Source organism: Furipterus horrens, unplaced genomic scaffold, assembly GCF_987537825.1.
Source record: "Furipterus horrens unplaced genomic scaffold, mFurHor1.1.pri manual_scaffold_12, whole genome shotgun sequence".
Taxonomy (NCBI): Eukaryota; Metazoa; Chordata; class Mammalia; order Chiroptera; family Furipteridae; genus Furipterus; species Furipterus horrens.
Genome location: NW_028327182.1, coordinates 8,896,432 through 8,908,691, shown reverse-complemented (window position 1 = coordinate 8,908,691; position 12,260 = coordinate 8,896,432). Strand labels below are relative to the sequence as shown.

Here is a 12,260-nt window from a genome sequence, read left to right as displayed (position 1 = left end):
CTTTCCATTTCTTGTTCTTCCTCTTCTCCTTCTGACAACCCTATGATTTGGATATTGGCATGTTTAAACTTGTCCTCATTTTTTAAAATTCTTGTTTCTTCATTCTGTACTGGATGGCTGTTTTTTCTTTCTTATGTTCCAAATCATTGATTTGAACCTCGGTTTCCTTCCCTTCAGCATTGGTTTTGTGTGTATTTTCCTTTGTTTCACTTAGCATAGCCTTCACTGATGCTTTTGCCATACTCAAGCATATCTGTCAAGCCCGTGAGCATCTTTCTCAGCAGTGTTTTGAACTCTGCGTCTGTTAGGTTGGATATCTCCCCATTTGTTAGGTTGGCTATCTCCTCCTCTGTGAGGTTGGCTATCTCTTCTTCGCTTAGTTCTCCCACTGGAATCTTGATCTATTCCCTGTTTTGGGAGACACTTCTCTGTCTCCTCATCTAGACAGGCTCTTGTGTTTGTTTGCCTCTGTGTCTTAGGTAGAGTTGTCCCACCTGTTACATTGTAAGGGACAGAGCCTTAGGTATTCATCAGTACAGGGCGACCTATTTCACCATGTTTTGGCGCTGTGGGAGGGGGGGTGTCTGAGAGGGAGCAATGCCACTTGCTCAGCACTTGCCTCTTTTCCAGGCACTTCTCCCACTTCCATATGGGACTGGCATCTCTCTAGCTGTTGCCCTGGCTGTTGTTCCCAGAGTGGATGGGTCTGTGGATGTTCTAGGACTGTGGGGGCCCTTTAAACAATCAGACTCCGCTGAGAGACCAGCAGTTTCTGCCTCCAGTCCAACCCCCACTGGTCTGCACAGTCAGAAGCAATGATGCTTGATTTCCCCTGGTGCTGGGACCGTGAGCTGCCTCGGTCTGGTCAGGAGCTGGGAGCGTTCCCCAGGTGTCCCTCCTGACTTTTAAAAATGTGTGACTGTGCTTTCTGCCAGCCTGCTGTTGCCTCCGCTGCTGCCGCCACCACACTGTGTCCTCTCTGCCCAGGCTCCACCCCTCCTACCTGTCTGGATGAGTATTTCTTATTTATATCTTTGTTTGTTGAAATTCCATGCAGTTTGATTTTCTGGAACTCCTGGTTGTCTCTAGCTTTGAGGTAGTTGTATTCCTTCTTAGTTGTGAAGAGAGGCACAGTGTGTCTGCCTAGGCCTCCATCTTGGCTGGAATTCTGTATAAACATATTTCAATTATAAAGTTTTCATTATATTTTAAAAATAGCTTCTTTCTCTCAACAAATAATCACTTACCATTTCTGTTCTTGAAAGATTGAAATTACTTTTTAAATGGGTTACCCAGACGATACAATACTGGTAGGCTATTATTAGTTACTAAATCTAATTAAAATTAGTTTATAACACTAGCACCCACAAAAAATACTTGGGGGACCAAAAAAATAGACTTATCTTCTGGCGGGCAGACCCCTTTGTAGTACAGGCTTCCCTTGCAAGGTGAGTGTTCTAGGAACCCATCTGTATCTGTGTACGAGCTGGTATAGTCGTGAGAGGCTGCATTCTGTTTCTTATCTGCATTCTTATCTTCCTGGTGGGTCTGATATTTTATTAGCTTATGAAATGCTAGCAATTCTATTTGGTAAATAAAAGAAAAAAACATGTATGACATTAGGTTCTCCCTTCCTCTCAAATTTGTCCAGAGATAATTTCCATTAAGTGCATTTGATCGACAATTTCCAAGCCCAGAAAGCAAATTTGGAAGCAAGTCCTAAATGAGCCAACCAGAATAATTCACCCAATCTATGATAAGAATTCCCAGACTGCTCCTGACTGCAGTTTTACTCATAGAAATGATTATAGAAAAAAAAGGTACAGAAGCCAGACTGAGTCCACAGATTGAGGAATTGGTGTCTCATGGGAAGCAATCGAGCAAGTGAGTTAAACTTAGATTCTCTGAAGTTGGAAAGACAGGTTTTGAATCTATAATTCAATTATAAAGACTGTGGTCAAGTTCCTTGGTCTTTTCAAGCCTTAATTCTATAAAACAGGGTAAAGACATAACTCATGGAGGTGATGAGAAAATGAAATGTGTTAACACTTGTTAAGGGCTTAGCATCCTACCTGACATATAGTATGAGATAAAATTGTTTAATATTTTTCTATATTTTTGTTTTTGTTATAATTGTGTAGGCTTACAGTTTATCATTATCAAAATAACCCACATTGTACATTTTTAAAATATGTAAAAAATAAAGAGAGAAAGATCTCTGAAGTCTTACATGATCTTGAGAAAAATCATGTGAAGATTTTGGCATGTATTATATACTCTTTCCTATTTTGTCTGTACCTTTAAAACTAATCTAAGGATCTTTGATAACAAAGGTTAACTCATCCTGCAATCAGATGTTCAGGTTAGATGTCAACTCACTTATTTTATACGGTGAACCTGGCTTTCAGGGATAAAACAACTAGTGATGCCTAATCCACTGTACAACTTAGTCTCATCCTGTATTTGCGACATTTGCCTTTGGGTTTGGCAATGTTGAGCACCTCTCAGTATAAGTGTTGTACAGTATTCTCCAGCTCTCACAGGGAAAAGTCATACTCATTCAATCACTCCGATTTCTCTGTCTTAAGTTCTCCACACCTAGCCTAGATCCAAGATATCATTTGAGGAAGAGGGTTGAGGAGAGAAGATAGGGCTTTTATAGCCTCACAAGGTAGATAAGAGTTAAGGTTATCTGCTTCTATTTCCTCTGGCTTCTTGCAATGCCAAGTGTCCCTTGTTCAATCAGATGTCACTTACCCTGCTGGCCTTTGTGAATACCATTTGTGGCTGGTGAGATTATGATCAATTCCTATGACTTTGACAATTCTCAGAGATCACCAGTATCAATATCAATGTCTCAGCATCTCCATTTTTCTTAATTTACAGATGCTGCATATTTATATTGTTTTTATGGGGTGAGTCTCATTTCTAATGGGAGCTGGTTTGTATATAGGAAAGCTAATGGTTTTTAAGTAATAATTACAAATCTAATTAAACTCTATTATTATTTATAAAAGCTTTATTTTAGTGGTTTTGTTGTTGTTGGGTTTCCCCAAGACTCTGTTCCAAGGTAGAGCCCAGAGATCTAGCAGAGCTGCTGCTCAGATTCTGAAGGTCATTAGCCTACATGCTTAAGAGAATAATAGCCCATTCTCTAAAGAAGTTTTCTTTACAGCTTTTCAACTGTAGTGAACAATGAGGCTCACCTGTGGCCACAACCTCAGCTCCACAGAGTTCTCTTGAAATGCAAGCTTCAAGAGATCTTAGTTTAATTCTTGCCTCTGCTACAACTTCCCAAAACAAAAACTCTGTCTCTCCCCTTTTAAATATGTTTTGCTAAGTCAGGCAAAGAAAGAAAAATACCATATGATATCACCTAATACAGGAGACTGAAGAACAACATAAACAAATGAACTAAATAGAACAAGGAGCAGAATAACAGTCAAAGGGCGGAGGGGGGAGGGAGAGAAGGGAGATAAGTAAGGGAAGGGTCTAGTCAAGGAACGTGTATAAATGACTCATGGACATGGGCAACGGGGAGGGATATGATTGTGGGAGAAGGGATGGGCTGAGTGGGGGGGAGCAATGGGGAAAAATGGGACAACTGTAATTGAAAAACCAAATAAATAAGCAAATAAATAAGAAAAAAAATGTTTTGCCTGTTAGTTTCTTTTCTTTGCTTAATTGCATTGGCTAGAGCCTGTAAGGAAATGTGAAAAATAATGTTGATAGAGGAATACTTTTTCTCTGGTTTCTAACAGTGTTTCGCCACTGAATACTTGAGGATCATATATACAAATACCTTGCTCTCTCTATGTATATGTGCATATATTTATAAATTATCTTACACATTCTCTCAAAATTTGAATTTGTCTTATTTTTTTTTTCTTGGTGTTATTTAACTTACTCGTTATCACTTCTGTTTCCTCTACACTGGAAATTAGTTTAGAGGCTTAACAAAGCGTTCCAAAGTTTTGTTCGAAATTCCTGAAGTTATTTCCAACAGTTCAAAGCATTTGGAATATTTGCTTCTTATAATGCACATATAAAGTTTTATCAGAAAACTTGAACTTTTATTAAAGGTTTTCCTGTTTATGAAAATAATTATATGTCTTTTATCCTTTAACTTAGCTATAGTGAATTATACTAATAGATTTTCTCAAATTAAACCATGTTTGCACTGCTTGGGATAAACGCTGTTGGAGTCATATTGAGGTATTTCTAAAATACGGCCCCTTATGTGTTTCAGAATGTTGGTCTTTAATGTCTGCTGTATTTGTTAAGGGTTAGCATCTTCATCTCATGACTTCATAACAAGAAAGAAAGCAGGGCTTCCTTGTGGCTTTTTTTTTTCCCCTGAAATCATTCATTTGACATAAAAATTAGATGTTCCCTGGTGGGGTCACTCATCTGAACCTGTGTCGTTGTTTTTTAATAAGTATAGCTCTCAGGCAGCTTTGTGAGTTTTTACCTCTGGTTATTTTTAATTTTGTGTTTTGTTGTTCTTAGGTTCATTTTAAATAGTTTAATTTTACTAAAATATTTGTCAAGGTTATCCATTAACATGGAGTTGGTTGAAAAAGTAAAATATTATCTTAGAATTCTTTCAAGCCACCAATATTAATTTTTCTTTCTCATATCTAATGTCCTTATGTTTGTGCTGCATTTTTGCCTTTCTCTGTCCATTTATGGGTAGGAGAGTGGTTCAAATTCTTTTTGTCCCTAAGAATAAGCGGTTGGCAGTTCTTTTTCTGTTTCCTAATTCATTTTTTATGCTTCCATCCTCATTAAATTTTTTTCCTTCTGTGTTCCTTGGGTTCACTGTGTGGTTTTCATAACATGAAACTTATTTAATTTATTATCTTCATTATTTTGGTTTGCAGTAAAAATATTTGAGGTCATGTTATTATCATTATTTCATAAATACCCTGTGATTGTGGTCTTTTTGTTCCTTTTGCCCTGAGAGTTCTTTAGAAAAGAATGATATTAAAATGTCAAATACTTTGGGTTTTTGTTTCTAAATTTGACATTTATTTTTCACTTTATTAGATTGTGGTTTCAGAATATGATCTGAAGTATTTTTCCTCTTTGGAATTAGATGACTATTTCTTTTTGGCTAATATGTGATTACATTTTCTTTTATATAAAATGCTCCAGGAGACATTTAAAAAGAACATTTTTCTCTCTACAGATTATAGTTTTTAGTATATATGTTTATTTGACTAGAATATATCTATCTCTTACAGAATTGTTTAACTTTTTATATAGCAACAACTTTTATACACATGATACTTCAAGGGCAAAAATGCCACCTCTTAAATTCTCCCCCTCCTGTTGCTTTCCTGTTTCTCATTTTAGTTACTGCAATATTGATTTCTTCCCAAAATTCTATTTTGTGTGATTTTGATATTATAAATTGCCCTTTTTTGTTTGCATTTGCTGATTGTATCATTGCCCATTATTGAAACTTCTCTGAGTTCCTTTGGATGTTTTATTAACATGGTGTGGAATTTAGTTATGCGCCCGTGTGGAATTATTGTGCATCTAATACAAGAATTCTTTCCAGTTGCTTTTTTTTTTTTTTTTGCTCTACTTTGTTTTCATTGCCCACAGGAGTATAACTGTGTTTAGCACTGTTCAGCACTGTGTATACACATTTGAGGTAGGTAGTTAGGGGTCTCTCTAGCAGTGTACCCTCTTCAGCACAGCTGCCCAGAGAGGCTGCCCTCAATGAGAGACCTAGAAGCAACAGGGAGCGGACTGCTTCTCTTCCTCCTTCTGAATTTTCACTCCCAGCTTCTGGGGTGGCGTTTGAGGTTTGTCTCGGTCTAGTGTTTTCAATAAGTGTCTTAAGATGTATTTCAAAAAGTGTCCCTTTTGTTGCAGTTATTAACCACCTTTACTTATATCATTTATTTTTATTTTGAAATATTTTGTGCTTGCTCCTGGTGTTTTACATGCCAACATTCCTATTCATGGGTTATATGTTCAATGTGCTATTACAAATATATAATACAATCACCCATGTCACGATTTTTAAAAAGTATAAAGGAGCACATGGAAACCATCGGACTTTTACCCGGGCCCCCAGCAGATCCTCTGGAGGTTTTCATATCCCTACTTAACACTTCTGAGCCTTGTTTCTTAGCTACATGACATCCATTGTCTAATGTAGCATAACTTACTTAACTGGTCCTCTGTTGATAGATGTTTAAAATTTTTTGTTATACTTTGCTATTAAAAAGAGAATACAGTGAATCATTATTTCACTTAGTTACATAGTTGAATATATTGTAGGGCGTGGGACTTCTGAGTGCTAAGGTGTGTGATGCGTTATTTTGATAGACACTACTTACCCCAACACAAAAGGATTGTATCAATTTATATTCTTACAAGCAATAAACAGGAGTGGCTATTCCCCTCAACCTCACCCAGAGGTGAGTCTATTAACCTTTTGGAATGTGGGTGACCCAAATGTGACAATGGTATCTCACTGTAGATTCTTATTTCTCTCATTGTCAGTGGGTTTAGCTGAGAATCTTCCCATGTATCCTAAATGCAAATTGTCTTTCTTTTGCTATCTTACCATAACCTTTTAATTTCTTTTGTATTTATCTGTTGGCCTTCGTTTTTTTCAATTGTTAGGAATGCTTTACATATGAGGGAAATCAGAATTTTGGCTATGAATTACAAATAGTTTTAAAGATGTTAAATTTTGAATTAATGATTCATTCATTTTGTCCTTTTTTTGGAGGGGTGCTGTTATTGTGCCTAAGCAGTTGAAAATTTTAATCATTTCTCTATGGCTTTTAGGTTTTCTGTCATGGAACTTTTTTCCCTGTTTCACTATTATAACATTTTTACCCATGAATTTTTGTAGTGGTTTTATTTATATCTTCAAATTTTATTCATTTGGAACATGCTCTTTATAAAATATGAGAATTGAAGACTTTTTTATTTTTAGTCCAGATGGCTACAAAGATGTCCCAACACCATTTGGTTTTAATAAACAATCTTTTGACCACTAACATGCAGTCTTTATCGCCTAGCAAATCCCATATGAATTGCGCCTATTTCTGGAAATTCTGTGTGATTCCATTGATGGGTTTGTTTGTCCATGAGCAACGTCATGCCGCTTGAATTATTAAGGCTTAGTAATATGCTTTAACATCTGGTTAAAACTTCCTTAATCTTTTCAAAATTTTTTTCTTTATTCTTGCTTGGCTTTTAGTTTCTAGTCTCTTACCAAAAATTATTAAATTTGCTTTTTGTTAATTTGGATTGCATTACATTATAGGTTAATTTAAAAATAATTAATATTTTTGTAATTTTTTCCCATCCATGTATATGCTATTTCTACTTATCTAAAGAAAAAGAAAAAGAAAGAAAGAAAGAAAGAAAGAAAGAAAGAAAGAAAGAAAGAAAGAAAGAAAGAAAGAAAGAAAAAAAAGCATGCTTTTCAGTTAGTTCAGACATTTTGTGGCTCCCTGAAACATCTCAAAGTTTTCTTATAATAAGCACTGCACTTTTATTGTTCAATTTATTACTAAGTGTGGTGAGCAGAATAATTCCCCTCCCCACCCGAAAGATGCCCACATCCTAATGCTCAGAAACTGTGAATATGTTACCTTGCATTGAAGGTTGCAGATGAAATTAAGATTCCTAATCAGCTAACCTTGAGATGGAGAAATGAATATTCAGTCACAAGGCTCTTTTATCAGTGGAAGAAGGAGGCTGAGGAGGAAGAATCACAGAGGCTGCAGTGTGAAAAGAGCTAGGCCTAAAGTTGCTTTGAAGGTGGAGTAAGAGGACCAGGAACCAAGGAATGTGGGCAGCCTCTCCAAGCTGTAAAGGGCAAGGAATGTGTTTTCCCCTAGAGCCATTCAAAGGAATGCAGTCCAGCTGATCCTTTGGTTGTAGATCATTTGAACCATTCTGGACTTCTGACATCTGCCACTGTGAGATAATTAACTTGTGTTGTTTTAAATCTCCATAAAAACTAGGCATCCTATCTTTTATTGTTCTTAACATAAATAAGACCTTTATTGCATTATATCATGTAGCTTATTGCTTGTATCAGTGGAGACTGTTGATTACTGTATATTTATTTGTACCTTACCGCCTTACTGAATTCTCAATGATTGGTTTTCATTTTAAGTTTTCCAAATATATAAACATATCATCTGCAAACAGCAATGCTTTAACCTCTTTATTTCCAGGCTTTGTCATTTCTTTCTCTTGTCTAAATATGCTGGCTAGTGTCTCCGGACCTCTCGCATCTAAATTCAATTAATAGGGGTGATAGTGGACTATGTGCCTTGTTCCTGACATATGCAGGGATGTTTGTAATTTTTTTTCCCAACAGGATTGTTTCAGTATTTTGTTTGAGATACTTAGTTTATCATGTTGGGAGAGTATTCATTTACTGCAGTTTTATTTTTACAAGTTTATATCAAGAATAAATGTCAAATTGTGGAAAATGCTTTTGCAACGTGGAATTATAGTATAATGCTTCTCCTTGGATCTAGTAATGTGATTTATTCTAATCATTATGGAGCAATCATTTCTGCAGCAAACACTATTTTGCAAAATTATGTAATTATCTTTATACGCCACTGATTATTTTGAAATTTTGCTTTTGTATTCATAGTGAGATTGCTTTATAGTTTTATTATATAACACATCTCTGCTGTTATTCTTTTAGTATTATTCTTTGGTTTTTTTTTTAAGACTTAATTGTTGTTGCTTTTTTTAAAAAATGTATTGGGGTTACATTGGTTAATAAGATCATATAAGTTCCAAGTGCACAGTTTTATGACACATGTGATACATCATCTGGATGTCACGTCGTCTCCTTCTGTCTCCATATGTTTGAGCCCCTTTAGTCTCTTACACCTCCTCCCACTTTCCTTACCTTCATGACTGTCCTACTGTCAACTGTGTCTATGAGGATTTTGTTTGGTTGGTTTGTTCATTTGTTGCTCTCTCTTTTATATCCCACTTATGAGTGAAATCGGTTCTTGTCCTTTTCCACCAGATAATATTTTGCTTAGCATGATAGTCTCAAGTTCCCTCCATGTTGTCAGAAATGACAATATCCCAGCTTTTCTACTGGCTGAATAGCATCTCATTGTATATATGTACAGCCTCTTCTTTATCAAATTATCCAGTGAAGACTTTTTTAAGAGTAGTTTCAGGTTCAGAGTAAAATTGAAGGGAATATTACAAAGATTTCCTATATACCCTTTTTCCGCATGCATGGACAGCTACCCCCATTATCAAAATCGCCCACCAGAATGGTACATTTTTACCGAGGATGATTCTACATTAACATGTCATAATCACCCAAAGTCCATAGTTTACCTTAGGGTTTATTCTTAGTTTTATACATTCTGTGGTTTTGGACAAATGCATAATGACATACATCTACCATTATAATATCATGAAGAGTTGTTTCCTGGCCCTAAAAATCCTCTGTGGTCTGCTCATTCTTTTCTGTACCACTGGCAACCATTGGTCTTTTTATTGTTTTCATAGTTCTGCGTTTTCCAGAATGTCATGTAGTTGGAATCACACAGTATGTAGCCTTTCTGATCCACATGAAGGGACCCTAAGGTCTTCCCATGAGGACAGAGAGAGATGCCCGACCAGCTCTAGCCATTCTAACGACAGCTACCACATGAGATTCCCTGAGCCAGAATCACCCAGGATATCGTAATTTTTTTTTAAGGAAATTGTTAATTAAGCCTTCAAATTTTGGACTGATTTCTTATATGGTAATAAATGATAAAATATGTATATTCAATTTTTTATTTTCATCTCTAGTTCCTTAAGTATTTTTGTAATCTGATTGTTGTGTTCTCTTTCCAAGAAAGCCCAATTATCCATTTATTATGTGCAGAGATAACCATTTCTGCAAACCTAGCATTTTCTCTCCCATCATTTTTGTTCTTACAATTTTTTTTGTGGTATGTATAATCCTATCTATCCTGCCTCCCACATCACTTCCTTGTTTTTAGTGTTTATTGTTCCTCATTAAAAAAAAAAAAACTAGTTGCACTGGTTTTCCTAAAATCTAATGGTTTTACATATTTTCATAATTTATGTTTCTCTCCTATTTATTTCCCCAGATTTGCCTGTATCTCCTATATTTTTAAATTAATGTTTCACTGTTTATGTGATTATAATTTTCCTAATTTTTCCCCCTTCGACGCCTCCATCCAGCCCACCCCTCACTTCTATAGTCAATCCCCACACCATCGTCCATGTCCATGGATTCTTCATATATGTTCTTTGACTTATCCCTTCACATTTTTTCAGTCAGTCCCCATCTGCCTCCTGCCCTATTACCACTGTCAGTCTTTCCATGATTCTATGCCTGTGATCCTGTTTTTGCTCATTAGTTTATTTTGTTCATTAGAGTCCTCTTATAAGTGTGATCATATGATATTTATCTTTCAAGTACTGGCTTATTTCACTTAGCATAATAGTCTCAAATTCCATCCATAGTGTTGCAAAAGGTAGGAATTCCTTTTTTTCTGCTGTGTAGTATTTCATTGTGTAAATGTACCACAGTTTTTAATCTACTCATCAACAGATGGTCACTTAGGCTTCTTCCAATTCTTCACTATTGTAAATAACATTGCTATGAACATAGAGGTGCATAAATTCTTTTGAATTGGTGTTTTGAGATTTTTAGGGTACAGTACCAGCAATGGAATCACTGGGTCAAAAGGCAGTTCCATTTTTAATTTTTTGAGGAAATTCCACACTGTTTTCCACAGAGGCTGTACCAGTCTGCAATCCCACCAACGGTGCACTAGTGCCTATCAATAATACCTAGAATGCAAATGGATTAAATACTCCAATTGAAAGACATAGGGTAGCTGAATGAATAAGAAAACATGACCTGCATGTATGCTGTCTATAAGAGACCCATCTCAGAACAAAAATCTTATACAGGCTGTAATTGAAGGGATGGAAAAAAATTTTCATGCAAAGGGACATGAAAAAAAGCTGGGGTAGCAATAATATATCAGACAAAACTGACTTCAAAACAAAGGCCATAACAAGAGACAAAGAAGGTCACTGCATAATACTTAAGGGAGTAGTACAACAGGAGGCTATAACCCTTGTAAACATATATGCACCCAACATAGGAGCACCTAAATACATAAAGAAAACCTTGGAGGACTTTAAGGAAGAGATTGACAGCAATGCAGTCATTGTAGGGGATTTTTACACCCCACTGTCAATGATGGACAGATCTTCCAGAACAAAACAAAACAAAACAAACAAACAAACAAAAGCCAAAAAATCAATTAAGATGTAGAAGCATTAAATGATACTCTAGTGCTCGCTTCGGCAGCACATATACTAAAATTGGAACGATACAGAGAAGATCAGCATGGCCCCTGCGCAAGGATGACATGCAAATTCGTGAAGCGTTCCATATTTAAAAAAAAAAATGATACTCTAGATCAAATGGTCTTAATTGATCTTTACAGAATATTTCACCCCAAAGAGGCAAAATATACATTCTTCTCAAATACACATGGATTATTCTGAAAGATAGACCACATGGTCGTCGTCGGCAGCCGTCCGTCTCGAGAGACGATGGCGTAGCTTCTTAAGAGTCTATCTGCACCGCCGAGAATGGCTGTGCAGTCCAACTCGGGAGTGACACGGTATCTGTCTCCTCCCGTGTTGAATCGACATCTTGCGATGTCGCTGGAGTGTCCTCTCCAGTGAAGCTGAAGCTACAGAGCCTGGGCAGGGTGATATGGAGGGTCCGCTGTTGCCCATGCAGCAGACCCCCCCTCTCTTCGCAGCTGAAGGGTCCAAGGGAAAGACGGAGTCAATACAGCTTGGCTTCAGGTGCGCCGCAGGAGTTGCCGGTGTTGACTACAACGTCAAACCGCCTTAGGGACTCTGGCTCCGGATTTTCTGTCGGGGTTTACTCCCCTAGCCTTTCCCCTGAAGAGGTATGCCGCAAGGCAGCGGAGGTTTTTTGGAGTCAGAGTTTTCCTTCTCTGATGTGCCCTGACTGGAAGATCGAACCAGCAACACTTAGCTCGCAGGCCGACGCTCAATCCACTGAGCCAAACCAGCCAGGGAGACCACATGGTAGGACACAAAAAAAGCCTTAAAAATTTCAAGAAAAATGAAATAATATCAAGCATCTTCTCAGATTACAATGGCTTGAAGCTAGAAACCAACCTCAAGAAAAAAAAACTCAAATGTATTCAAATGCATGGAGA

General features: G+C 36.9%; 1 non-coding gene across 1 annotated transcript; it reads left to right on the top strand.

The window, feature by feature from the left end:
* Positions 1 to 11,352: 11,352 nt before the first annotated feature.
* Positions 11,353 to 11,459, top strand: LOC149995871 (U6 spliceosomal RNA). Its single transcript, XR_016507568.1, has one exon. It is a non-coding gene; the product is annotated as a U6 spliceosomal RNA (small nuclear RNA).
* The last annotated feature ends 801 nt before the right edge of the window (positions 11,460 to 12,260 follow it).